The sequence below is a fragment of the Podarcis cretensis genome, assembly GCF_951804945.1.
Source record: "Podarcis cretensis genome assembly, chromosome: 1".
Taxonomy (NCBI): Eukaryota; Metazoa; Chordata; class Lepidosauria; order Squamata; family Lacertidae; genus Podarcis; species Podarcis cretensis.
In genome coordinates this window covers 53791685-53818898 of record NC_137170.1, presented here as the reverse complement: position 1 = coordinate 53818898, position 27214 = coordinate 53791685, and the positions used below count along the sequence as shown (strand labels likewise).

General features: G+C 42.7%; 1 protein-coding gene and 1 long non-coding RNA gene across 3 annotated transcripts in view; both read right to left on the bottom strand.

Annotated features, from left to right (window-relative positions):
- Positions 1–21374, bottom strand: part of TP53I11 (tumor protein p53 inducible protein 11) — a 49960-nt gene extending 28586 nt beyond the window's left edge. The window contains exon 1 of one of the 2 annotated variants that reach the window (XM_079952813.1): positions 21127–21374. The gene's annotated coding sequence lies outside the window, so the exon portion shown is untranslated. Of the gene's footprint in view, positions 1–20939; positions 20959–21126 lie in introns of those variants that run through there. The other variant, XM_079952814.1, reaches the window with a different exon arrangement.
- Positions 21375–25868: 4494 nt separating this feature from the next.
- The window catches only part of LOC307211403, a 30409-nt gene continuing 29063 nt past the window's right edge, over positions 25869–27214 (bottom strand). The window contains exon 3 of the long non-coding RNA XR_013836421.1: positions 25869–25925. This is a non-coding gene — a long non-coding RNA (uncharacterized lncRNA). The remainder of the gene's footprint in view (positions 25926–27214) is intronic.

The window sequence follows — 27214 nt, the reverse complement described above, 5'->3', positions numbered from 1 at the left end:
CAGTGGTACCTCGGGTTAAGTACTTAATTCGTTCCGGAGGTCCGTACTTAACCTGAAACTGTTCTTAACCTGAAGCACCACTTTAGCTAATGGGGCCTCCTGCTGCTGCCATGCCGCCAGAGCACGATTTCTGTTCTTATCCTGAAGCAAAGTTCTTAACCTGAGGTACTATTTCTGGATTAGCAGAGTCTGTAACCTGAAGCATATGTAACCTGAAGTGTATGTAACCCAAGGTACTACTCACCTTTCGAAGGATGTAAAAGGCATGCACAGGCTTACCAGGGTGCATATAGCTTCCATGCATTTTGTGACATCTGCTTTAGTAACAGAATACCTTCTGCAGGAAATAAAATGGACATCACTTGGGGGGGGGGAATTTTCCCCCTCCCATGCCAAAGAGTTATAAATGAATTTAGAGTTCCCAGTCATAATTAGAGAGTCTCCACACTGTGCATATACAGCTGTGGTCAGTAGAGAAGGGAAGGAGGCTTATCTCCCCCTTCTCCCCAGTACCTAGAACATTGTCACATCATCATTCCAGGCCCCAGTAGCCTTGGAACAAGGAATTTTATCCACCCAGCATCAGGCACCATGGGAAAGTTTTGTATCTCATGTTGGCTGGCATGTTCCTGTTGACAGTGTTTCAAGCACCAGAGAATAGCAGGAAAAATGGGGGAAGGAGGGAGCGAGCCAACTATCCCAACTACGGGGGAATGTATATGCTATCACAGCTTCTGCTTCATTACCACCAGTGAAGGACAGTGCATGAAAGCAGCCCATTCCACTGTTGAACAACCCTTAGCAAATGGTTGTATAGCTGAAATCTGTTTTCCTGACATTTTTACCCATTGGTTCTAGTCCAGCTGCCCTCTGGATCAACAAAAAACAAGCCTGCTACATATTCTCTAGAGATATTTCAAAAACCACTGTCATATCCCCACCACCTTCGTCTTCTTTTATGCTGGCTAAACACACCCAGCTTTTCCATTCCCCAAACAACTCAGCTCCCAGACACCTCACCATCCTGGGTGCTCTCCTCTGGACACGTGCCAGTTTAACCAATCAGCGTCCTCCTAAAAATGTGGCATCCTAAAAAAAGGACACAGCACTCCAGGTGCAGCTTGATAAACACAGAATTGAATGGACCTATTATTACTCCCTGTGATCTGGACACTGTACTTCAGTTTATGCATTAAGGCTGCATTAGCTGTTTAAAGTGGCCACATTGCATTGCTGCCCTGTGTTCAGTTTATGAGTTTATCAGTGAAGACACTTCACATGCAAAGCTGCCAATCCATGTGTCCCTCCATACCTTTGATGCTCTGCTTTCTATGACAGTAAATCCATTTTAGGCACCTGAACAGGGCTTAATGAATCCAATGGGGGGTGGAGAGTCTGCTGCTTCTCCTCCCCAATGCAAGAGGGCAAAAGTAGATACAACACCATTCGCAACAATTCCCCTCATTGAGCCTGTTCAGACACCTGAGGCCCACTTGAAATGGCTAAAAGTTACAGAAATAATTTAACAGTTATCATTATTAAAATATATATACTGCCCTTCATTCAAAGATCTCAGGGCAGTTCACAAGATAAAAAATTACAAGCAATGACCAGCCTACATTTAATATACGTATATACAGAAAACAGAATATACGAGGCACTTTTTACAAAGTGTACATGTCAACGGATAGATGTCTTGAAAAGAAAAGTAAGTCAGGCAATAACTTGGGGAGGGCCCTCCACTCCTGAGGGGACCAGGTCCGCCTCAGTCATCAAGGTAAAGGTAAAGGTAAAGGTACCCCTGCCCGTACGGGCCAGTCTTGCCAGACTCTGGGGTTGCGTGCCCATCTCGCTTAAGAGGCCGGGGGCCAGCGCTGTCCGAAGACACTTCCAGGTCACGTGGCCAGTGTGACAAGCTGCATCTGGCGAGCCAGCGCAGCACACGGAAACGCCGTTCACCTTCCCGCTAGTAAGCGGTCCCTATTTATCTACTTGCACCTGGGGGTGCTTTCGAACTGCTAGGTTGGCAGGCGCTGGGACCGAGCAATGAGAGCGCACCCCGCCGCGGGGATTCGAACCGCCGACCTGACGATCGGCAAGTCCTAGGTGCTGAGGTTTTACCCACAGCGCCACCCGCGTCATCAAGATACCTGTGGCTAAATGACTCAGACTAAGGGCTAGAGGTGCCGAGTTCCGCATGACATTTCAGGGGCTTATCACATGGCATGACATCACATGTGTGACACATTGGGGGTGGGCTCAACTCATCCAGCATGGGGGGGAGGGCTGAGCTGTCCTCAGCCACATAGACTTGGTTCCTATGCTAAGGGCTTGTCCACACTTCTGGTTTTTTTCCAGAGTAATGTTTGCTTTGATTTAGAGCTAAGGAGTGGGTTTCCCCTGGGAAAGGAGTGGGGCAAGGGGGAAACTGCTTGGACTTGTGCCTAGAAAGCACAGGTCAAGCAGAAAACCACTCTGACTTGCGCTTTCTAGGCATGGGACAAGCGGAAGTGTGGACAAGCCCTAATCCACTTTATGATATTGCAATGATACACCTGTGTTTGCCTCACTCTGATTTTTCCTACAGTTCCACCAATACCTTTCTGTTACAGAACACATGTCAAGAGGCACCAGGTGCAATTGGCTAGTTTGGCAGTTTCAGTCATAAAGTTCTATTTATTAAGTAAAATGCTCCCTTCCATTCTTCTCTGATAATGTGGCAGTTCTTAGCTTCAAGCGGACTGCCTCAATTTGTCATTGCAGCAACCATGACTCAGTCAACGACACTTTCCAGTCTCAAAGCTCCACTGCAATCCAGTGAATAATTGATTGGGCTGCTGAATATGTCATGGATACCTGCCTGCCTGTCTCCACCAAGCCGGGACCATCTCCCTTCATAGAGATGGATCCAAATCTCTGCAGCAATACTGCTATCACAGTTTCCTTTGATCAATCACAAATTGTAGACTGAATAAGAAAAAAATTATGAGAAAACTTTGGGCTTGCTTACAGCTCAGAGGCATCAGAGACAAATGTTACAAAAGAAAGCAGGATTGATAAATACATTCCAAAAGCTCCGTTCCACTAAGAGGTGACAACAAATACATACATTTCTCTGATAGATCTGTGGCTGTAAAAATTAACATTTTAGCTCAAAGGAGAATTAGAGGAGAACAAAAAATAGCATGAGTGTTGTGGAATGTTTTTCCTGCTGAAATATGGGAGGCTACACTGGAAACGGGTGGTGCTGTGGTCTAAACCACAGAGCCTAGGACTTGCCAATCAGAAGGTCAGCAGTTCGAATCCCTGCGATGGAGTGAGCTCCCGTTGCTCAGTCCCTGCTCCTGCCAACTAGCAGTTTGAAAGCACATCAAAGTGCAAGTAGATAAATAGGTACCGCTCTGGCAGGAAAGTGAACAGCATTTCTGTGCACTGCTCTGGTTCACCAGAAGCAGTTAGTCATGCTGGCCACATGACCCGGAAGCTTCTGCGGACAAATGCTGGCTCCCTTGGCCAGTAAAGCGAGATGAACGCTGCAACCCCAGAGTTGTCCGCAACTGGACTTAATGGTCAGGGTCCCTTTACCTTACATTGGTACTAGCATTCTTGAAGACACTCCCATCTCAACAGGCATTTCCCAGATTTCTTGACTTGAGTCTCCTGCTTTGATTGTTGTTTTCAACTGTTTTAACCATCACACTGTTTAAATGGGCTTGTTTATTATATAGTGTTATGTGGGGACAGATTCCCCTAACTAAAAGTCCTGGGTACCATATTCACGCAAACAATGTAATTTCTAGTAGTAGAGTTAGTAAATGTAGGAGATTACTAAATGCATGAAGTTTTCACCCAGGTGCGAGACAGCTTAGCAGTGTAAAAATGCAGGCTGAATCAGTTTCCTTGCCAGGATTACCCTGGGGAGAAGAACCATCATGTAGTACAAAGGAAGGTAATGGGTGACTGACAGAAACAGTTCTCTTCTGCTGGGCAACAGAGGAGTGTGAACCCCTCCTTTCATGAGTGGCTGGTGAGCAGAGACAAAGGTCAGGTTTAGGATTTCATTGTTTGATTATGTAAACTAGGAGAGGGAGTTTCAGGTGGGCAGTGACATAGGTGGAAGGGAAAATTGTCTTGGTTGATTTTGTATTAGAGACATTTCAGATTAGGGCTGTATTTGAACTTTCAGAACTTGGCTCAAATTGCACCCATATTGTTTCAAAGTAGAAGAGTTTGGCAGCAAACAAAACTACAGTCACAGCAAGACATGCTTGCTATATAAATACCAAACTACATTTAGATTTCGCTCTCTGAGTCTCTCTTTCTCGCTCTCTGATCTCATCATAAGACTGAACTGCAAGAGCCTGGGTGATTTAAATTCTGTGCCTCCTCCACTAATGCAGTACCATCACTCTCTCCATCTCCCATCTGTAGAAACTACGCACACACAGCATGATGAAGCACTATGATCCACAAAAGCACAGCACATGGGGATAGCCTCATACAACAGCAGTGCTTTTTATTATTAAAAGGCTGCCCAAACTAAGCATTGTTGGTGGCAGCTGAACACTTAAAAAGCAAAAGCAAAAAATAAGAAATGCAGCTTTGACGTCACATTCAGATGTGTGTGTACAGTATTCTGTACATGCTTTACCCAACAGATGTACTGGTACATGTTTCTTAATTTACCTATCCAGTTTCTCTCCAAGACTGCTCCTCCTCTGGTTCAGAAATTCACCTGCATTTTTTCTGCCTATCAGCAACACATTATATCCAGACCAGTAAAAGTCCTTTATAGACAAAATATGCTTTAGATGAGATGGGTGCATGTTTAGAATTCTCATGCTACCTTCTTGAATTTTAAAAAGGGGAGTGAACTCTGTTTCAGTATCACAGAACTGTGAAGATCCAAAGGTCATCTAATCTGACCCTCTGCACTAAAGCAGAATTCTCCTGATATGGAATTCTATCAAATTAAAATAGCCTGCTCGTAAATAGAGCCACTAAATGTGGATAACAAACGAAACTACTATACAGCGCATATCAAGACATTACCTTCAACAGTACAGAGTGTGGCATCATCTTTAGACTCACAAGGTGAATTGACCCATAAATCAGAAGTAAATCAGAAGGAAACTGTTAAGTTGTTACATTATCTTCATTATTAGGCTGTGCACTGACTGTGTACTTCCAAAAGTACAATTCAGATAAGGGCATTTCAGTCAAGGTTTTCACATGCCCATGTTGGATGGAGCAGTTAACAAGGTGTTTTGAGTCGAATTGGGGGCTCCTAAAATCCCCTCCCTGAGTAATATTGTGGGCTCAATAGCACTGCATTTTAAAAGTGGCCACTAGGGATGCAGGAGAAATTGGATTCAGTTCTCATTTAAAGCTGAATTTATCAAATTGTCACTTTCTGAAAATATGTAAGAACTGAAACATAGTGATACTAATCTGTTTTCCAACCATCTATGAGAATAACATACAAAAGTGAATTATATTAGGAGAAATTCCTTGCAAACATGTTTATATTAGCCAATCCATCCTAAAACAGTAAAATCTATCCTTGCAGGAGAATCAATGAAGGTATTATTCTGACATTTGGCAGACTTTGCTGCCTCCAAAGAGGCAATATTCAACTATGTCCTACTCACAGTAGACCCACTGAAATTAATGAACCTAAATTAACAATGTACAGTAACTTCGATAGGTCTACTCCAAGTATGACTAGTGCTGAATACAATTCAAGGTTTCTTTGGGGGGAAGGAAGAGATGATGCATGTGTACCAGTAGTCTTCTGGACACAAAAGAGATTTCTGAAGCCAGGGCAAATGATGGGGGGGGGGGCACAAGGAATGAAAGAGGGTCAGGACATAGCTAAGGGACCTGGACTCTGACGGGTCAAAGAAAAATGACCTTTGCACCTTATGTCCCGAGTTTGTGCATTTCCTAAAAGTCACATATATCACTTTTAAGAGCCAAATTATATAATCCAAACAAATATATAAAACAGAGAAATATGAAAAAAAAAAATCGTGTCTGCATCTGCTAGACTGATACTGACCAAGTCTTATCTGTGCATCTGCAGTTTGTGATGAGCCAACCCTATACTGAGAGTCAGGCAGTCTACGGCTATGACTCTGTGTCTAAAGCAAACAAACAAACTTAATGAACTTATGCTGCAGAACTTTGTGTTAAACAAGACTGATCTTTCACTCTTAAGCATAATTCACTTGTACTTAATCTGTTTGTGCATGCAGAAGAAAAAGAAAAAATATAAGATTTGGGGTGTGTGTGTATATATATATAAATGCCTGTCAGTTGCCGAGCAAAAAACAAAGTTGGATAGAGAGAAAAGGAGTCTACCAGGTGCAAACTCTGTAATTGACAGAGCAATCAGTGGTGTCAAACATGATCCTTTACTCTAGTTTACAACCTTATAGTGTTCCTGATGGCTGACTGCAAAATCCTGGCATGTTCTGAAGATTCTTAAAAAACTGTTACACTTTCTGTACTAGCCAAGAATGATGAAAAAGTCTCTCTCACTCTCATAATATAATAGCAGTTTATTACTTGTACCCCATCCATCTGACACACAGAGATCATCTTGAAATATGGAACTAGAGATGCTATTGAGCCTTCCCAGCTGATGAGCACCTTGTCCCTAAAAGCTATGCCATTGCCACTGTATCTTTATGACATCATGTTGATTTCTATGGCAACAAGCTCATTCCAGACAGATTATTATTAGTTTTAGGTGTAGAATTCCCCTGCTTGCATAAGAAAGAAAAAGAATACAATTAGAAGTAATGAAGATTTTCAGAAGAGCAAGAATGTACAGATTTAAGTGAAAGATAAAACATGACAACAGTCAGAGGAAAGGAGGAGGACAGGGAGGCAGATGAAGTAGTTTTTCATAATTCACAGTGATTAGGAAGGAGTGGGAAAGAAATGGAATTGCTTCAGAGGAACTACTAGGCACATGTTTAATGGGGTCATATGGTGTAGGTGAACATTTCTACGCAAAACAGAAAAATTAGACCAGTATTCAAAAGATGAGGAAGAAACGGCATGCAACAATGCTCTTTTGATTTGACAACAGCATCACTTGGAAGGACTTCAAAACATTCAAAACATTGAGGCTGAAGTCTCTTGCTTTTTGCCATGCTGAGAGCAACTCATTTAGCCCCCACACTATTTTCTTCAGAGACCACAGATACCCATCCCAGAGAGAGATCACCCCTTTGCACAGTCATGTTTCCTATCCACTCATGAACACATGGTATGAAAGGCCAATGGGCATATTTCCAGTTTCCCATCAATCACACGGAGATTTTTAGTTTTAGAATATCAGCAAAAGACTGTAGTTGCATACAATACAATGTAGTAGGAGAACAATGTTTAAAATATTTATTGTATTATACAAAGCAAGTACAGTGGTACCTCGGGTTAAGTACTTAATTCGTTCCGGAGGTCCGTACTTAACCTGAAACTGTTCTTAACCTGAAGCACCACTTTAGCTAATGGGGCCTCCTACTGCTGCTGTGCCGCCAGAGCACGATTTCTGTTCTCATCCTGAAGCAAATTTCTTAACCTGAAGCACTATTTCTGGGTTAGCAGAGGCTGTAACCTGAAGCGTATGTAACCTGAAGCATATGTAACCCAAGGTACCACTGTAAATGTTATCTTGTGGGAGATAACCTTTGTGCCCCACGTAGAGATGAGCAGGTTTAACAGGCATTGAACCAATTAGAGAAAGCCATAACATCAACTCTCTAAATGCCTAGAAGGTGATGTGACAGAGAGAACCTCTTCTTGACAGCATTCCATTTATGTGCTACAAAAAGAATAAGCCTCCCCACAGGTAAAACAGTGAGCAGGAACACCTAGAATATAGTCAGCATTGTGCTAGCAAGAACATGTTCACTCTTAATTTACAGGTGAAATGTTCTCCCTCCACCCTGCTATTCAATTTGAAAGATCCCAAAGAGTCCACAATGCCACCCATCCAGCATCCCTTTCAAAAAAATGAACTTTAATTTTATTTGCTTTTATTTTGTGCACACCCCATTTACACAGTTGATCACTTTAGGATTTCATTCTCACAAAGAGAGAGTTTCCTAGTTGCTGCATCATCAGGCATTTTTTGTCAGTCAAAGAAAGTAAACGGGAAGACATGTACGCATGCTGTTTATATACAAAGGGCATCTCCATGTCTTAAGTCCATTTAAAGAATACTAGGAAAAGGAAGACTTGGAAGTTGAGCATGATAGGGGAATAATCACTCAACTGGAGACGACAACTTAAAAAAGGAGCTAGAAATGACTATTTTAAGAAGTACCTTGGACCCTTTAATAAAAATATAGTTTCAGAGAAACTTAGAAAACTCCCCCCCCTTTACAAGCCTCCTTTCTTCCAAGCAACTCACAGAGGTGTAAAGGGTTCTTCCACCACCCATTTTAACTTGACAACCCTGTGAGTTAGTAGGTTAGTTTGAGAGATTGTGATGGACCCATAGCCATTCATGGCTTGACAGAGATTTGGACCCGAGTCTTCTTCGTCTCTGTCCAACATTCTAACCCTAGGGTAGCCAACATAGTCCCTCCAGATGTTGCTGGACTACAAACACCATAATTCCTGACCATTGTCCATGCTGGCAGGGGCACATGGGATTTTGTAGTCCAAAAGTATCTAGAGGGTACCATGTTAGCAACTGCCTGCTCTAACTACTACCTCACAACAAACAACGAAATAAGAAACCCAGGAGAGATGTGTTTTGTTGCAGATGAAGTCATGAAATAACCAAACGTTAAAAGCTAAAGGGGGAAATGCCAATTATGCTAGCATCAAGAATTTGACACAGTGCAGTTTGAAGGAAGCCAGAAAATTCTAAAACAGCTTTAAAAGTATTTTGAAGTGCTCTAGCCCTGGGATAGCAAACATAATGTCCCCCGCCTCCCCTGTTGCTGCACTGAAGCAATCATCCTTGACCACTGGCCATGCTGGCTGACTACTGCTATGTCAGTTCTTTTTTTATATTTAAAATCCTGCCAACTCTTTCATTTATTCATCTTGATGAAGTTGGAAATTTCCACCAGCAATATTTATTCACTTAACTCCAGGGGCAGATATGCAGGTCCCACAGAAAACTATACTTTTGACCCAATGTATGGCTTATGTCTTCTGCTGCCTATACACCCAGAAGGTCTTTTGAAATTGTAAGCCCCAAATTCCATTACTACCATCTGCCTTTGTCTGCACCCCAGTCTATACATTAGGAGCAAGGACCTAGGCTCAGGGACCAAATGGGGCTCTCCAAGTGAAACTGGCCCTTGAGACTCTTCCCAGGCTGTCTGACAGCCTCTTCAGATGCTTTTGCCTAGCTGGAATGTGTCTCTAAACTATGCCAATACATGTTGATTTCCTGTATAGGGATGTGCATGTAGGAACTATTACGACTTTTGTGTAGCTGGAATACAACTTACTGCACAAAAGGTAAGAGTCACACCTGTTGCTCCACTCGCTTTTACCTCTGACACTATTGGCATGTGGTCCTGAGAAGGTTGTCTGCAAGTAAATGTAGCACTTGAGCTGAAAAGGGTTTCCCATCTCTGCCACACACATTTAAAAAAATCAGATAAAATTACTTTTTGGCAGACTATGGGCAGATACTTGGATTTTCATCAAATTCCTATTCCGTATATAGTGTAGCTCTTGAGAAACTGGGCAAAGATCTAAATCAGACCTCAAGGACAAAGTCTGGGTGCCCTTCAGTTGTTAAGTATCTCCCATAGCAACTTATGTTGCAAATATATATATACAGACTTCTTGGGAAACGGAAGCTGCAAACTTCTGGCTATCACTAACTAAACTGCTTGAGCTGTCATCAGCACTAGTTCTAGAATGATTTATTTGGCGTAGGGTTGCCAAATCCTATAGTAAGTTCATTTAAGGTAATGGACTTTAAGTTAGTCGTTGTCTTCAATTTCAATGAGTCTACTCTGTGTAGGATTGACACAGGATACAACCCTGAATCTTGACACATGGTCCTTCTTTCCAAAGAGTATAAACCCAAAGAACAAAGCCATAGTTACTTCGAAAATGTGATGAAGGTCCAACACTATATTATTGCAATTAGTCACAGAAGTGTGTAGTGCCCATAACTGCATTGCTTATATTCTTAATCAACATGCGTTTATATTTGCTTGTTTTAACATAGCAGAGGGAAGGGATGGTTTGTTATCCCCAATATATCAAATGCAGCTTTTAACTGGAAACTTAATAAACAATTCCATTCACTCCTTTCTTTTCTTCTGCCCTTCTTCCTAGTCGACATTAATCCATCCAATTTTCTACTGGTCCCTCTTCAGGACAAACATCTAAAGAAGTTCTATAGCTGATTAACTGACTTGATACAAGAGAAGGCCACTATTGGTTAGTACCTGTGACATCATTACCTGGAAGGAGCAAAATTTTCTTCCATTTTGATTAAACTGTGTCACATTTTAGAGGCTGAACAGTTGTCTGCTGTATTACTTTAAGCGTTCCAGAAATCTGCTAGTTTGCAAACATTTTTGCCATCATGCTACAAAAACCATGAGAAAGTATATGTGTGCAAATGCACAAATCCAACTGCTGTTTTAATACAATAATAACAGGAAGAAACTATATTGGACATAATTTCTAAAGACTGACCAGCAGTGCTTTTTCCAGGGGGTACTCAAGAGTACACAGTACTGGAACCTCTTTTGTGGTTGTTAAAAAGTGTGGCACTTACTGTAACAACTTCATGGTGAGTACCGGCACTATTTTTCTAGAAGAAGAAAAAAAAACACTGCTGACCAGCATTCCTTTTTTTAAAAAAAGGGGGGGATTAACCAAGAAGGCAACAAAACAGGCAATTCTTTTGTGCAGTATGCAAGTTATCACTTACATAGCAAGACGTCTTTCCTTTCCGTTTCCATCTACTTCTCAACCTCATGTTTCCTGTAAATGTTCCAGAGCAATTTCCCAATCCCTGTCTGACTACCCCAGGAGGTCGTAAAGTAGCTACTGCATCCTTCCTGATTCTACCTATTTATGCAGCACTTCGTTCAAATTGCCAGTACAAGTTGCCCCAACCCAACTGGCTTTTTTTTCACGAGGCTTGTTTCCTCCAGTTTTAATTATAAAATGTCCCCAAGCTTTCCTTATCAGAAGGGCACAACTCTAGGGCCAAGGACATTCAGATTTTCAAATTCAGCTCTAGGTGAAAGTTATGATAAGGTAAACTTCCTTGTTTGTTTGTTTGTTTTTAGTTCTCTTAACCAACACATGCCTGGACACCACGAAGACTGATATACAGTCTTTTGGCCCTGAATACAGCTTTGGAAAACAAGCGCAATCGAAAGCATGTTTACTGGAAAGTAACTGGCATTGACTTCATTGGGGATTTATTCCAAACCTAAGGCTGCAATCCTATAACCACTTACTTAGGAGAAAGTCCACTGAACTCAATAAGGCTTGCTTCTGAGTTGACATGCATAGGTTTGCACTATTGCCTTTTAGAACCCAATAAGCATAGCGGCACAAATCATGTCTCTCTTTTTAAAGTCTGATTTTTATACTGATTTAGGTTTTTAATTTCTTTAATATAAACCATTTTTTCTCTTTTATTGTATTACTGTGCATACAGATTTGCAACCTTCTATAAGTATTGTGGGTTTAGAGCAGAGAGTGGCTAACCTGTGGCCCTCCAGATGTTGTTGGACTCCCAACTCTCATCATCCCTGACTGCTGACCATTCTGGCTGGGGCTGATGGGAGTTGGAATCCAACATCTGGAGGGCCATGGATGCTCCAACCCTCCTCAATACCTACCAAGACTCCATGCGCTCACACTAATGACGAGCTGATAACTTTGGATTTTTTAAATATGAGAACTTAAACACCTCCATATACCTGAATGGAAGTTATTGTGTTAACATTTAGCACCCACTTGGAGCCTTATTAATACTGGGATGAGTATTCTTCATGGAGTAGGGAGATGAAATGCTGGCTGTGCACGAGGAATGAAAGTAGATCAACTGGGGTGAAGCAAGATGACTAAACACTGAAATGAACTGTGACAAGTGTGTTGATGTCAATTCAGCCACAGAACGGCAGCTCCAGCAACACAGCACACACCGCAGGGCTATGGTGGTTCATTGATTTAAGTTTCAGCTTGCAGGCGAAAGTTGCCAGAAGCAGACATGCCAATACAACTGCCTGGAGACCTGCAAATTTCCTTGGAGACCTCCTATGCTTCGGCTGCCCATGTGTCATTAGGCTCTGTTTGTAGGACTTGACAGCTTTACAGTATGAAAAAAATGTGTGGCTTGTGAAAACTCCCTTGTTCCCTTGACAGTCATTGAAACACGGCTCAGTACCCACAGAGGTCCTCCACTCCACTGCTCTGGGTCACAGAGTTTAATGCACCTTTTTTATTTTTAATAGGATAAAAGACTTCACTGGGTTTAGCTACAGAACAGACAGCAGTGAGAGGAATTGCACTTGATCTCTGTCTCTTAATTTAGAGCACCTTAAGACAACTTTCTTCGGTGACCTGTTCACAATACTAAATTAAAAAATCGATAAACGACTACTGTGGACTGTTCTCTACTGGTACATGTCCTCTTTGACAGCATATGAAGTGAGAGCATGAGTATGAATTAAGGCTGATTGGGTGGCACAGTATAGAACTATTTCAACCAGAGAGTGTTATTCTGACCACCACCACAGTGTGCAACAGTTAAGCCTTCCATTCCAACATGTTAGGACAGAATGAAAATTGCATCCTCCCTGCTCATCAGCCAGATCAGCACATATAAGCTGAAAGAAGTCCATCTTCTTCCCAATCATGTCTTGCAGGATGAGGTTTAAACCCCCCACTACCCACCCAGTGTGCCATTATTATTATTACCCATCTTCTTCCCTGACAGGGACTCAAGATGGCTTACAACTAAAACAGAAACAGCTAAAAACATGGGGGGGGGAGCAATAATTAGAAAACCATAAAACGTTTAAAAGAATAAGTATGCTCTATTAAAACATACAGATAATTACAACAAAAACATCACAGCACAAGCCCTTTCCTTAAAAGAAATTCCCATGAAAAATGGCCTGATTGGCTGAAGATCTGGAATGATGTGTTTTATATCTCCGGCTTGTTTTGTGTCAGGTCAAGGGAGAGGTGCATTGTAGACTGAGGAAGAGTACTGGGAGCAGAATTAAAACTACAGTCCAGAGTTTCCCCCATCTGCAATACATAAACAATGAAAAATTCACAGGAAAGAAAAAAATCATTCCTTTAAAGAAACCCCCCCCTCCCCAGATACATAAACTTCATTCAATGAAAAGAATGGGAGAACCTAAAGCAATATATGGTGAAGATCGAAGGGAAGTGGGTCATACAGTAAACATTTTTTTTAAATAAAACAATACACTTTACCACTGGTGTTGTGCCATTTCATTCAAGGTTGAACTGTGAATCTATTTTAAAATCACTTCCTCCAGTTTGCCTCTCAAAACCCAGAACACTAGAATTGACCCTGGTAAACAGTGGCGTAGTGTGGGTTGTCAGCACCCGGGGCAAGGCAAGTAATTTGCGCCCCCTAACCCGTGGATTTGCGCCCCCTAACCCGTGGATTTGCCCTAACCCCAGATGTTGCGCCCGGTGCGGCCGGCCCCCCCTGCACCCCCCACGCTACGCCACTGCTGGTAAATAAGCACCACTGTAGGAAAATGGAATACATAATTCTGTTCCTGGTCAGAAACCATCCAGAGCTCATCTTTCCTAAGCATCCAACAATCTGTGGTGCAAAGTCTGTGGACTACAGAGAGTCCTGGGCCAATGAGCTTCTCTCAGTTCAATTAAAATGTGACATCTGCTGATGGGTGTTATGTTTAAACAGAAGAGCCATGTGCTGCTTCCTTAACCTCTTCATAAAAAAATTTTCCCCAAGGAATGGTTGGGAAATCCAGTATTGTATCTTCTGGTAACCTTTCAAACTGTTTTCAAGAGATACAGATTACAGGTCTGTATTTATAAATGTAAAAAAATAAAAAATAAAAAGGAGATTTATAAAAATAACATTCCCATGGTTCAAGCATCACTAGACATTTCCCATTTGCCTTTAAGCCCCAAATAGAACACCAACACAGTTTTAGTGATTCTCTCCCCTCCCCCCATCTGAAATTATATGCATCACGTCACAGGAGGCATCACAGAACACATTTCTCAGAAAGCATTCTTTGAATACCACAAGAAGAGCCATAAGGAGAACCAGAATGCCATAGTGCTTTTAAGCTGAGTGTTGAGTGTGGTATGGCAAATGAAGTGCCAGAGTTGGACCGGAGATATTTTAGCTCAGGGTCACCCAATGTCCTTCATAGCTGACCAGTGTCATGCACTCACCACTTTCTCAGCCTAACCAACCTTTTACAGAGACAATAGGGCTGCCCTTGCATATTATCCTGAGTTCCTTAGAGGAAATGCAAGACACTGGTGTAGGGGTGGGGGTGTAAATCAGTTAGGGGCTAAACAGAGATTTGGATCCAAGTATTCAAGCATCAATTCATACATACATATTCAGAGTTGCTTGCATGTGGCTTTAGTAACTTGCAAACAGGGAATGTGTACAAAGGGTTTCAAATTACTATCCTACACTGCTCTGAAAAAGGAAAGAGAAAGCAAGGAGATCTTTAACTGTGGACCTCCAGATGCTAGTGGACTGCAACTTCCATCATCCTTGACCATCAGCCGTGCTGGCAGGAGTATCAGGAAGGCCACAGCTTCCCCACCCCTGAAATAAATAAGAAACTAATCTAGTAAGCACGTTTTGAACTATAGTGGATTCAACATGTAGATCAAGCATAATGTTCTGGTGTATATTTAACCAAAAAGAAAAAAGGTCTCTTGTTTTAAAATGGTGTAAGCAGAACATGCTGTGGGCTAAGTTTATTTTTCCTTGGCAGTCTCTTAAGCACAACATGCTTGTACAGCACTCCCCTCCCCACCCTCCCACACCTGTATATTCAGGCTGTGCTCTGCTTACAAGCTGTGGATATGCTGCAAGTATAATAAGGTGCATTGCAATGTTAAACATTCTAAAGATTTAAAGAAAAGGAAATGGCTCACAGCAGCAGAGAATAACCATTAGAAACACATGGAGTGTGCTTCTTTGGCAAAAACTGGCACAATAAAATATAGTGAAGTGCACTTGTGTAAAAATTGACTAATGAAATAAAACTGGCTCGAGGTCTAAAGCTGGACTGAAAATAAATATTTTCTTCAGGCATGTCTGCAAGGATCATGGACAGAACACTTCAACATGGTCTTTCAAGTCGCAGAGTATCTGCAGTCGTCTGCACAGCTTGTTATTTTGGAGTTCAGCTGGGAAGTCACTTCCAATTTTGCATTAGCACCTTGAAACAGATGTGCAGAAAGTTGCCCTAGAAATCTCCTAACCTTCAGAGTCACCACCTGACTTTATTGCAAGTGGGGTTGGTAAGAGACTACGGACTGTACATCCTTCCTTTGTAACTTTGTGCAAGCAACTTTGTTACTCTGTGTATATGTTAAATGGGGGGGGGTAAGTTCCTGAAGAAAAGGCACTTTAAAGTGTTGTTACAATGAAAGGATGAGCTTCTTTTTGAGACATGTACATCAGGGATGTGGAACCTGAGAACCTACAGTCTTCCAGGACTCCCTATCACACCCCTGAGACTCTCCCAAGTCATGCCCATTCTGTAGTCCACATCTCAAAATGGCTCTGCTCTGGAATGTGTCCTTGAATTGTGATAATGACTTGTTTGCCTAAATTGAAGAGAGAGGTGTGTGTGTGTATAGAAACTTCTCAGTTGTGCATGGCTAGCATGCAGTCTATTGTATAGAGACAAGAATGGCATTGTTTGCCCTGCCCACTTTTGATCTGACCCACGCCCACCATGTGGGCCCCAGAAGGTCCCCTATGAGGAAATGCTGGAAAAGGTCCCTTGCTCCTCATACAAGCAAATGCCATAATATTGCTGTGGCACGTCATACTCGCCCTCACCAGCAGCCACACTCTGTGTAGCAGTTCAAAACATGATTGACATCATGATATCTTGATAAATGAACCTCCATGCTATTATCATGTAGTTCACCTTAGTTTTGTGAGAGTTGGGGATGGACTGCAGGGAAATTATGGAATAAGTGAGAGAGAATGGATGGAATGGCACGTGCTCTGGTAGAAAAGGCAGGTGGGACTTTCGAAGGCACAAAGAAAGTAGGAGACTGCAGCATCCTGGAAAAGGAAGACTGCCACACACCAATGCCACAAAACAACAACAATATGACGTGAGAACTAGACACAGGGCTTTACCTCATAAAGTTTTCTCAAAACAAGGCTTTTCATATGCTGCACCATCATTCAACTCACTCTGCTGGTTGTGCCAAAATTATCAGCCTTCTCTGTCCAGTTTATTTCTATCAGCTATCACTCATCTTCAGATCTATGTTCTCTCCCTCCTGTCAGGTCCATGACACTAGTTGAAAGCAATTTCTGAACCAATCCCTCAATCAAGATCTAGCAGGACAACACATGCTCTTATGAAATAAAGCCATTTCTCTGTCTCTCCTGTCCACTGCTTGATGTAATATTCCTCAATATACAGCACTTTTTAACAGGCTCTGTGTTAACTACATTAAGGCATATTATCAAATTAAATTAAATACAAGTTAATAATCAAGACTGATCTTGCAACAATGCCAAGTGAGGAAAAAATCCAGCTTGTTTGGATAAACTGTGGCACCTCTCTTTGGTTTTAAAATGGCAGGTGTGCAAATGGAAAGATCCACAGATGGGACTCAGAAGAGTAGACTAAGATTTTCACCCAGTCATGATTCTTTCACATAAGATAGAAATCATAAGATAGATATGGATGCATAGATAGTTATCAGTCTACCAGGAAATGGGAGTAGGCCTGTGATTGATTAGGTTCTTATCTTTTATCTATTTGCTGCATGCAGTGCTGCCCATTCTTCAACAAGTAACTCTAGTGCAATGCTAATCAAATAATCTTCTAAGGCACTTTCTCATCACTTTTTTTAAAATGGAAGGCTATGAACTGTGCCCCCAACAGGCTCACTGTTAGCTGTCTCACTTTTTCTTCTACTGAATAATAAAATAAGCATCTAACAAAGTGATATATAGTATAAAATGGGGGTGATTTTCCAAAAGTCATTAGACTGCAATTCCCATAATCTCTGACCACTGGCCATGTTGACTGGGGCTGATGGGAGTCCAACACCACCTGGATGGCCACAGGCTCCCCATCTCTTATATAAAACAGAATAAACAAGGAACAGCCTTACAATCTTCAGGTTTGTACACATTATGGCTTACTCTGGTTCCAATGTGTTCCCACCATTGCAGCTTGAAGCTGAGCACACATGTTAGCCACAATCTATGTGCATCCTGTAGTTTCTTGAGAAATACTCCTGTCTGATGTGTTTCCCCTCTAACCAGCTTTCATCCAACTTGAAGATGCAAACAACCATTAAGCTGAGGTGTGTACAGTTCAGACAGCTGTTGTACATGTGCAGATGACAGGGGTTGCCAGCATGGACAACCAAATTAGGTAATGCATATCAGGTGCATATAGAAATTGCAAATGTGACTTGAGATGCGGGGAGGGAGAAACGGCCTTGCTGCGTTTTAAGCCACTGAAGTGCACATACTCTTCTATTGGATTAGATGACCCTCATAGTTCCTTCCAACTCTACAGTTCTATGACTCTATGGCTATTCGGCAATATTAGAGGAGGAACTGACAAATTTCAGCCATCCAGTTCTGTGTTCACTGTTCAGATGGAGTCTGTAATGAGCTTTCTACATCCCATTTCAGTCTCCAATATGTAAACATGAAATATGTGTGCATCCTCTTCATATACATTAAAAGCACCTTTAACACCTCTTACTATTGTGTGCTCAACTGTGGGTCTTTTCTATTGTAGCACCCCAGCTTGTGGAAATCCCTCCTAAGAGAAGTTTAGTTGGCCTTCTCATTAAAGCTACATATGAGCAGCTAAGATCTTATTCTGCTACAGCTCCAGTATGGGGTTACAATTCCATCTCTATACTAAATTGTTCTGTTCTGCTCTTGGTTTAAATGTATGAAATTGATTTTTCTTTCCAACTGTTCTACTGTGTTTTCTGTAACTTACTTATTCTGCTAGTTGCTCTGAGTTTATTTTAGAAAGAAGTGCTTTTTTAAACAGAAGAAGAGTCTTTTAAGATAAAATATCCTTTGTTTGAAACACAAGTTTTTCATTTACAGTGCAGAGGCAGAAATAGACTCTGCTGTCATTCAGGACACTCTTGTGACAGTCTGATGAGAGTTGCAATTCAAATCCACTTCTGGAGAACACCAGGATGATGAAGGCTAGACTAAAGCTGGACTGTCCCACTGTTTAGGAACTACAACTGAACTGATACAGGATAAGATGCTACCTGCCTCGTGATGGTTGTGGGTAGGTGATGCAGCTGATCTGAAATATCTGCAATGGTTCCTAGTTCATTTACAGACCAAATTCAAAGTGCTGGTTTTTATGGTCTGGTCTGGGTCTCATGTGCCCAGACAGTGCCTTTTACCAAAAGACTCTGCTCTAGATTCCATCTGTTGGGGTGGTAAGTGTGCTATGTACCCGAACAAAGAACAATACCTTTTTGTAGCTGTTTCAGAGTTACGGGATGTGTCCCCCCCCCCCCAATAATGTCAGGGGTAGAAGAAGACATTACTCCACCAGGCTTCTGGGGATTCGTTGTTTTTATATGGTTTTCAAACTAGATCTCATACTTGTATCTTTTGGAGGGTAGGGCAAGCCACTTTCTGAAAATATTTGTTGAAAAGTGGTCATGAAACACTGTAAACAAAGAGCACTTTTAGTGCTGCCTGGAAAGATTCCTTGTATTTTGCAATCATCTGTCCTATTTTTGCAGATTGTATAATAACAATATCAACAGGACTGCTAAGAATTTGAATACATCAAGTGCTTTTAGTGGCTGTGGTGAGAGCATTCTAAGAACCTCCCTGTAAAGCAGAACAAACTTTTCACCATCATGTTTGTCATGAACAGTTAGAGAAAAAGGCAAGGATCTTAGATGTACAAATTTGAACTACTTCTCAACTCATTCTCTTAATGGTACAGAAGGCTGTTTTCGCATGACTACTGTAGCTTGGAGGGTTCTAGATTCCTTCACATGTGCAGGGACTCCCATTGTCCACAAACTGAACTTTAAAATTAAGTACATACATTGCCAGGCAGAGAGTGATAAGTTAGGATTGCCATATTTCAAAAAGTGAAAATCTGGACACAAATCCCGGCTACGTTCAGAAAATTCTGGACATATGGCAGCCCTAGATAAGTAGCATTAGTGCAACCCCCACTTACAGAGGCTACAGCACAGCTGGGCAACCTGCAGTGCTCTAGCTCAGTGTTTCCCAACCTTGGGTCTCCAGCTGTTTTGGACTACAACTCCCATCATCCCTTGCTAGCAAGACCAATGGTCAGGGATGATGGGAATTGTAGTCCAACAGCAGCTGGAGACCCAAGGTTGGGAAACACTGCTCTAGCTCTCGTTGGCCTATTAAGTCTCACCGACTCTTCCCATTAGTCATTCTGGCTGGGGCTGATGGGAGTTCTGAGTCCAACAAAAGGAGGACCTCAGGTTCACTACCCTGCCTTAGATCCAGTAGTGAAGGGCACCAAGAGAAACTTTGCATTAGTAAAATCAAATGGATCTTGCAAAATGACAAAAGATAGCCGGCTACATTCCTCAGGCAAGGGAGAGAACATTATTAAGAGAGCAGGTGTGAATTCTCAAATACTCTGCTCTGAGGAACCCAACCAGCAGATATATTAAAAAAAAAAAAAACCAGCTGAAAGGAATGGGGTGGGTGTGTTCCCTTCAGTTTTAGAAAGCTGGGTGACATGTTGAGAGGTCTGGCTGTGCAGCACTGCTGTTGCTCTTACAATTGCTTCAGGGGAAAAAGCACAGGGAGGAAACAGACAAAGGAATCCCCCCCCTCCCTTCCCTTCTAGCTGTTTATACAGTTCCTTGCACAATGAAGATGCTCCTTAAGGTGCTGCATGAAGCACAAAGCCATACAGTATGCATGCATTCAGAGACATGTTGACACCCATGCAATGCTTAAATTGAAGGGGAAGGAAGGGGTGGGCGGGGCAACGCCCCTTGGGTATTGGTGGGTTTTGGTTTGCTTTTTGTTTTAAGAAGGGGGGGTGGCACAATGTGGGTAATATAAGTAGAAATCAGGGGTGTGGCTTGCAGATGTTCACACCCATACCAACCAATAATTCAGGGTACTATGTGCCAGCGCCTTCATTTTCTTAATCCTTTTTTTGTGGCAAATCCACCCACGCATATTTAAATACCTTGTCTGGCCCCCCTCCCTCTCCCCGCACCACCACAAAAAATCAAATTCAGCATCATTGCCTGGGTTGAATGAGGTAAAAAGAAACAAATACCCACAAACTTGTGAGCAATTTCTGCAGCATTTCATAACGCAGCCCACAAGGCTCTTAAAACAAAGAGGTGTCAAGAAATGTTCACCGTTACAACTGGCTCCCCTCCCTCCTTTTTTTTCAAGCCTTCAAAACAGGAAGTGGCTTTCTCTGCCAAACTATACACTGATTTTTATTTTTAATTTTTGGGGCTCTTCGCTAAACTCCAGAAAGGCAACACCAACGCTGGGGGAAGGAGCGGGGGGTGTGAGGAGCAATTAATTATTAGTATTAGTAGTAATGGGCTGGGCTGCCTCATTCACTCTCCCAACCAAGAAGGCAGCAAAAAAAGTCGTGGGACAGTCCTGAGGGACTGCTATTTCTTCCCCCGCCGGTGCCACTGAATGCAAGCGGGCTTACTTTCTTCGCAAGTTTGTTTCGCCTCGGGATACACCAGCTGCTCCCGTCTACGACCCCTGACGACCCCCGGGGCAGTTTCGGCCAGCAGCTATTCTTAGCTAGCGAGGGCTTTTCTGAGGGGAGAAAACCCAGGCGGGGAAGCTGGCAGCCTGCCTCGCGAAAAGTCGACGCGCCGAAAACAACTCACAGTTTTAAAGCATGTTCCGCCCACAGAAAAGGTCGCTGGCTCCAGAGAGAAGCTGCTGCTGCTGCTGCTGCAGAAGAAGAAGAAAAAGAAGAGTAACAATCCGCACAGCCGGCCTACGGGAGGCGGTCACATCTCCGAGGGTCCCTCGCAGAGCCGCCGCCAGAGACAGGCGAGCCGGCACAATCAGCCACTTTTGCACAACCTGCGCGTTTTTCCCCGCAAGCCGCGGAGGGCGCCTTAGCCCCGCCTCCGTATTACCATATTCAATCAATCACACGTCGCGCGGCGAGGCAAAAGAGGGCCCCGCCCCCGCGCACACGCCCCGCTCGCCCCGCCGCTTTGTTGCCGCTCGCCCACACGCTGCGCCGCTTAGCTGGAGAGCGACACCTGCAGGGAGCGAGAGGCGGCGCAGGGAGCAGACTTAAGCGCCTCCCGGAGAGGATCTACAGTACAGTATTGTTTTTACAGTGAATTAAAGGTTGCACGACGCGAGCATCCCGCCCCCACACCCTCGGAGTCCCTTGGCAGCACGAGCGCGCGTATCCTCGGCGGCGGTTTTGACGGGTTGGTTTATGAATCCGGCTTAACATACCCCAAGGAGAGGAGAAACTTCGGGTGTTTAAGTTTAGAGCTGAGTTATTAGGTCCCTTTTGTGCATAGCTGCCAACTTTTCCCTTTTCTTGCGAGGAATCCTATTCGGAATAAGGAAATTTCCCTTTAAAAAGGGGGAAAGTTGACAGCTATGCTTTTGTGGTCGGACAGCATTTCATTTTGCGGTGTCAAACCTGTGGAAGAAACCCCAGGTGGATTTTTTCACCTGTGTATGTGCAATGGGTGGGTACTTGTACCCTTAAATGCCTGGCTGATGCGCATTTGCCATCGAGTCAGGTGTTTTTTCAGGCGTGCCACCAAATAACAACAACCAACCATCCCGACCCTCAACAGGGGAAATCCGCATCTGTGGGATTCGCAGGACTGAGAAATTCAGTTCCCCCAGTAGAATACAAAAAGGTCGCCAAACCACAACAAACATGAATGAAATGTGTTATACTAGCAACACAGTCACTCAAAAACACTTTAAAGCATAAATACAGAGGCAGATTTAAGGGAACGCAACTCGTTCATCCACACTGGGTGCTGCAGGGGCACCACAACAATGATGAACAATGGAAGGTGAGAGGCAGGGGGTTGCCGATTCTGGCATCACACAGGGTGCCACTGAGATTTTAAAGCCCACAGTCTGCCACTGATTATAAAATCATAATATTCACACACACCAAAAAAAGCCCCACCAGCCCAGAAGAGCCAAAGTAACCTTTGGGAAGGAAAAATAAATAATGTTGGAGGTCATCAACTTTTAAAAATACATTAAAGGCATGGTGTCTTTGTCAGGGATGGGTCTGGGGCATGTGACAACAATATATTGTAATTTTTAATATATATCCTCATCTACAGTTGCCATGTCCCCATCCTAGTCCTGCAAGTCACGAAGGACAATGCTATTGTTCCTTCCAGAATCAATGCCCTTTCGCCGCCAAAGGAGTAGGGTGGAAAAGGGGACAAATTTGGAAGCACAGCAGCTGCTGCTTTTCTTAGAGCAGGTGTGGGGATGCTTTGGCCTCCTTGTGTTGCTGAACTACAAGTCCCGTCATGCTTGCTAGGGCTGATGGGAGTTGCAGTTTAGCAACAGCTGGAGGGCCAAAGATTCTCAACACCTGCCTTAGAGCATTTCAAAAAATGAGTGGAGAGCGTTTTGGACTCCCACCTAACTTCTTAGAATTTATATATCACTTTGAGTGTTCAAGGCACTGTGTATGCGGTGATGATTAAATCCGCACTGTAAGGTTGCATTAATTTTTTGTATGCTTCTAAACTTGTTGAAAGCCACCTAGACATTGACTGCTTTTAGGCAATGAACCAATTAAATAAATAATAACTATTACCCCCATATTTCAGAGTGGGGACTGTACCTGGTGGTTTAATTAAGACCACTTGTTTGTTCAAAGCTTGGGTTTTGGCTCACAGCTGACACTTAGGTTGTGGACACATAACAGAAGACACAGGGATCAAAGCTGCTGGTGGGGCTGGTGGGGAATATCATAAACAGCCTTTTCTAAGAAATGACAGGATACATACAGAAAGGAGATGGGTTATATATAGCTAACATTGTGTGTACACTGATTCCCAAACCAATGGTGGGATGGATGCAGTGCTGGATACAGACTGAATTGAAGTGTGTATGCATCTTACTATGCAATCCTGTGTGTGTACTTTGAAGCAAGCAGCTTTGGGTTCAGTGGGACTGGCTCCCATAGGATTGTAGGTTGCACTTGCCTGGGGTAAAGTGTCATTTAACTTAATAGGGCTTACTTCTGAGTAGACATGCATTAGAATGCTGCTGTTAGCCAATATGTCAGCACATTGAGTTCACGGTAAAGGAGATTTTCAAACTGGGAAGTTCTAGCTTACAGCACCCATACTATGTAACACTAGATTTCAGAGAATTCAATTTCACTGTTCCTATGAAAGTCATGAAAATGTTATTTCTTGATAGTCCTTACTTTGGAAATATTTTCTTTCCTTCCTTCCTTCCTTCCTTCCTTCCTTCCTTCCTTCTTTCTTTCTTTCTTGGTCAATCTCTCTAAATTCTTAAACGTGAAGGGACTGATGGGTGTCAGTTAGTATGAAAAGAGGTGAATTTAGATGAGCACATTGCATCTGAAATCCCAGCAGAATTCAGGCAACCTCCAGAGAAACATACAACCCCATTGTTCCTTTCCCAGCCTTTAATTAACATGGAAATTGGTTTGGGTTTTTTGTTGTTTTTTACTTCTCTGATCATGGATTATTTATGATTCCAGATAAGCCAGCCATGAACAAAGAAATGTATCTAAAGCACTAACAACATAAAGGGGGGGGGGATAAAGAAACATATGCTTTCTTTGTTTCATTTTTTTGTTAGTGTTAAAAATAAAACAAGGCAAACTGGTGAGCATAATCAGAATCTTTTCCCAGAGGAATTGATTAAAGGTCAACCGACTGAAGGTTTTTCTTTGAAGAAGAAGAAGAAGAGTTTGGATTTGATATCCCGCCTTTCACTCCCCTTCAGGAGTCTCAAAGCGGCTAACAATCTCCTTTCCCTTCCTCCCCCACAACATACACTCTGTGAGGTGAGTGGGGCTGAGAGACTTCAAAGAAGTGTGACTAGCCCAAGGTCACCCAGCAGCTGCATGTGGAGGAGCGGAGACGCGAACCCGGTTCCCCAGATTACGTGACTACCGCTCTTAACCACTACACCACACTGGCTCTCTTTGTCAAACAAACCTAATGTGTTATGGGCAGATGAACCACATAGTGCAGAATCTATGAGTCTCCTGATGCTGTTGGATTAGATCTACCACTGCCCCTCACCATTGGTCATGCTGGCTGGAGGTGGGGCGAGCTAGGGTCTGACAGCATCTGGCATCCCCCAAATTCCCCACCACTGGCATAGGTCAAACAGTATCAGGGACATCACCGTATAGTGTATAACAGGTCAGAATAGGGAGAATTGCTGCCATTTTACATAAGTGGGAATGTAGTGAGGGTACCCTTTATTAGTCACATTCATGTGTTGTGCCACTTCAGAACACATGCTTGTTTTTTTTTTGTTCCTGTGCATGCTTTTGGACGTCTTCCTCCACTCAGTGAAGAATTACATCAACCTCACTTGAGGGATCGTAGCTACAAAACCCTCTACTTATATTAACATGGACTGCAGCTTTTCAGGCCTCTGAGCATATGCAGAATACATTTGTCTCACTTTTCAATAACCAAGTCAGGTGCCCCTCCAGCAAATCACTAGTTGAATGTATCACTTGGGCCTTTATTTTTGGTAAATTGTATCCAGCAACACTGATTTCTTTCTGAAAGGCGAACTTCTCTATTGTCATTTTACTGAAGTCTCCCGTTTTATGCATCACTTATATTTCCATCAGACAACACAGCCAGCAGTACTGCTGTAGTAGCAATTGCACTTCATGAAGCCCCAAGCAAAACAAAATAAAAAACCCAGCTTCCTTCTATTCTGCAGGCATAGAATCATCCCTTCTTTTGCTACTCTTTAGCTGCCCAGCTATGTTCAGAAGGGTGGTTAAGCTACAAATACCTACCACTAGTAAAAAAAGAGAAGAAAGCAAAGAGAAAAGGTAAAATTACATGTTTGACCATCAACAAGAAAAGGGCAGAACTCGTTAAAAAGCAGGTGGGATTGGCAACAGAATATTGTTGTACAGTCAAACCTCTGTTGTCGAATGTAATCATTTTGGAAGACCATTCAACTTCCAAAACGTTCAACAACCGAAAACTGAAAGCAGAAGCCTCAATGTAATAGGGAAACTCAAAACGGAAGCCGCATAGCACATTCAGTGTCTGAAAATCGTTCGAAAACTGGAGCAGTTACTTCCTGGTTTTCAGCGTTCGGGAGCCGAAGCATTCCAAGATGGAGGCATTGGGAACTAAGATTTGACTGTACTTTGGCTGATGATACTCCATTTCATTACTCCTCTCCCTCCTAATGTTCCATGAGGAGGGTGCAAACTTGGCTCCCCCCAAACCTACTGATTTGAGCAGCAGCACTCACTTCTGAACATCAGAAATAGAAACAGTTATTTCTTTATCAGGATGGAAGTTTACCAGTCTTGGCAGGTGAGCCTTTTTACTTGAGTTGTACAGAACTTTTTCTTCAGGCAGCGTCTATTTAAAAAAAATGTTTGTGGAAGATGTCACAGCACTTAACCAAGTCTGCAGTCCGTCTCAGTCTGAAAATGACAGAAGAAAAAATTCTTGCAGCAGATTAATTCAGAACTGTGCTTTTTAAATGCATTCTAGGCCTTCTTGAACAGATTTTTGTCTGGGCAGCTCTCCAAAACTATTTACATAAAATACCAGTAAATAACATAATAATAAATGGACCCTTGGCAACAACAAGAAAGAGGGGAGGGGAAATGTAATAGTTTCTTTTTAAAAATGAAAGATCAGTACAATATTCACTTGTACCAAAGGACTCCAATTATTTTTGAAGCTATCTTTCATCAGAGAAGCATCACGCCCATGCCAAAGCAAGTGCATTAATTTTAACCAGGCTTATTATCAGGTTAAGCATAGCCTCAGAATCCCAGTTTGGAAATAAAAAACCTTGCAGTTATTCAAATCCGGGTGCTTCCAGGCACGTGTTTATTGTGGGATTGGTACTCATCCTACATACAAACATTTTGCAGCATCCACATGCATCTTCAGAAAGGAGCAGAAGGCTACCAACTAGAACATTCTTTTAAAAAAGGTTTTGTTTCTCTTCCGAAGTAGGAGTTTAGCTGAAATATAGGAAAATCAACTTTACATAACTTGTTAAAAACTAATGGACAACATATTTTCCTTTTTAATTATTGTGAAGTATTATATCTACATTTAAAATAGTATTCCCCCCTGCAAGCTATGCCCCACATTTCTACCCCAAAGTAGCACTCACCAAGTGAGAACATTAACAACTTTGAACTGACATAGCATTATGGGCATGAGAATGGACGGGAGTGTAACACAAAGCATCATCAGCAGGTGATTTGCCTTTGAATGTGATCTGATTCACCCTCTCATTTTTGTTTAAAAGTCATAAAAAGGTATAGGACCCCTGACATTTAAGTCCAGTCACGAACGACTCTGGGGTTGCAGCACTCATCTCACTTTACTGGCCGAGGGAGCCGGCATTTGTCCGCAAACAGTTTTTCCAGGTCACGTGGCCAGCATGACTAAGACGCTTCTGGCAAAACCAGAGCAGTGCACGGAAATGCCATTTACCTTCCCGCCGGAGCGGTACCTATTTATCTACTTGCACTTTAATGTGCTTTTGAACTGCTAGGTTGGCAGGAGCAGGGACCGAACAACGGGAGCTCACCCTGTTGTGGGGATTCGAACCGCCACCCTTCCGATTGGCAAGCCCTAGGCTCAGTGGTTTAGACCACAGCGCCACTGCATAATCCCATTTGGGGGAGAGAGCATAATACCTTCTTCTCATGTACTTGTTGAAACTTCTATCAAACATATGGTGTATATA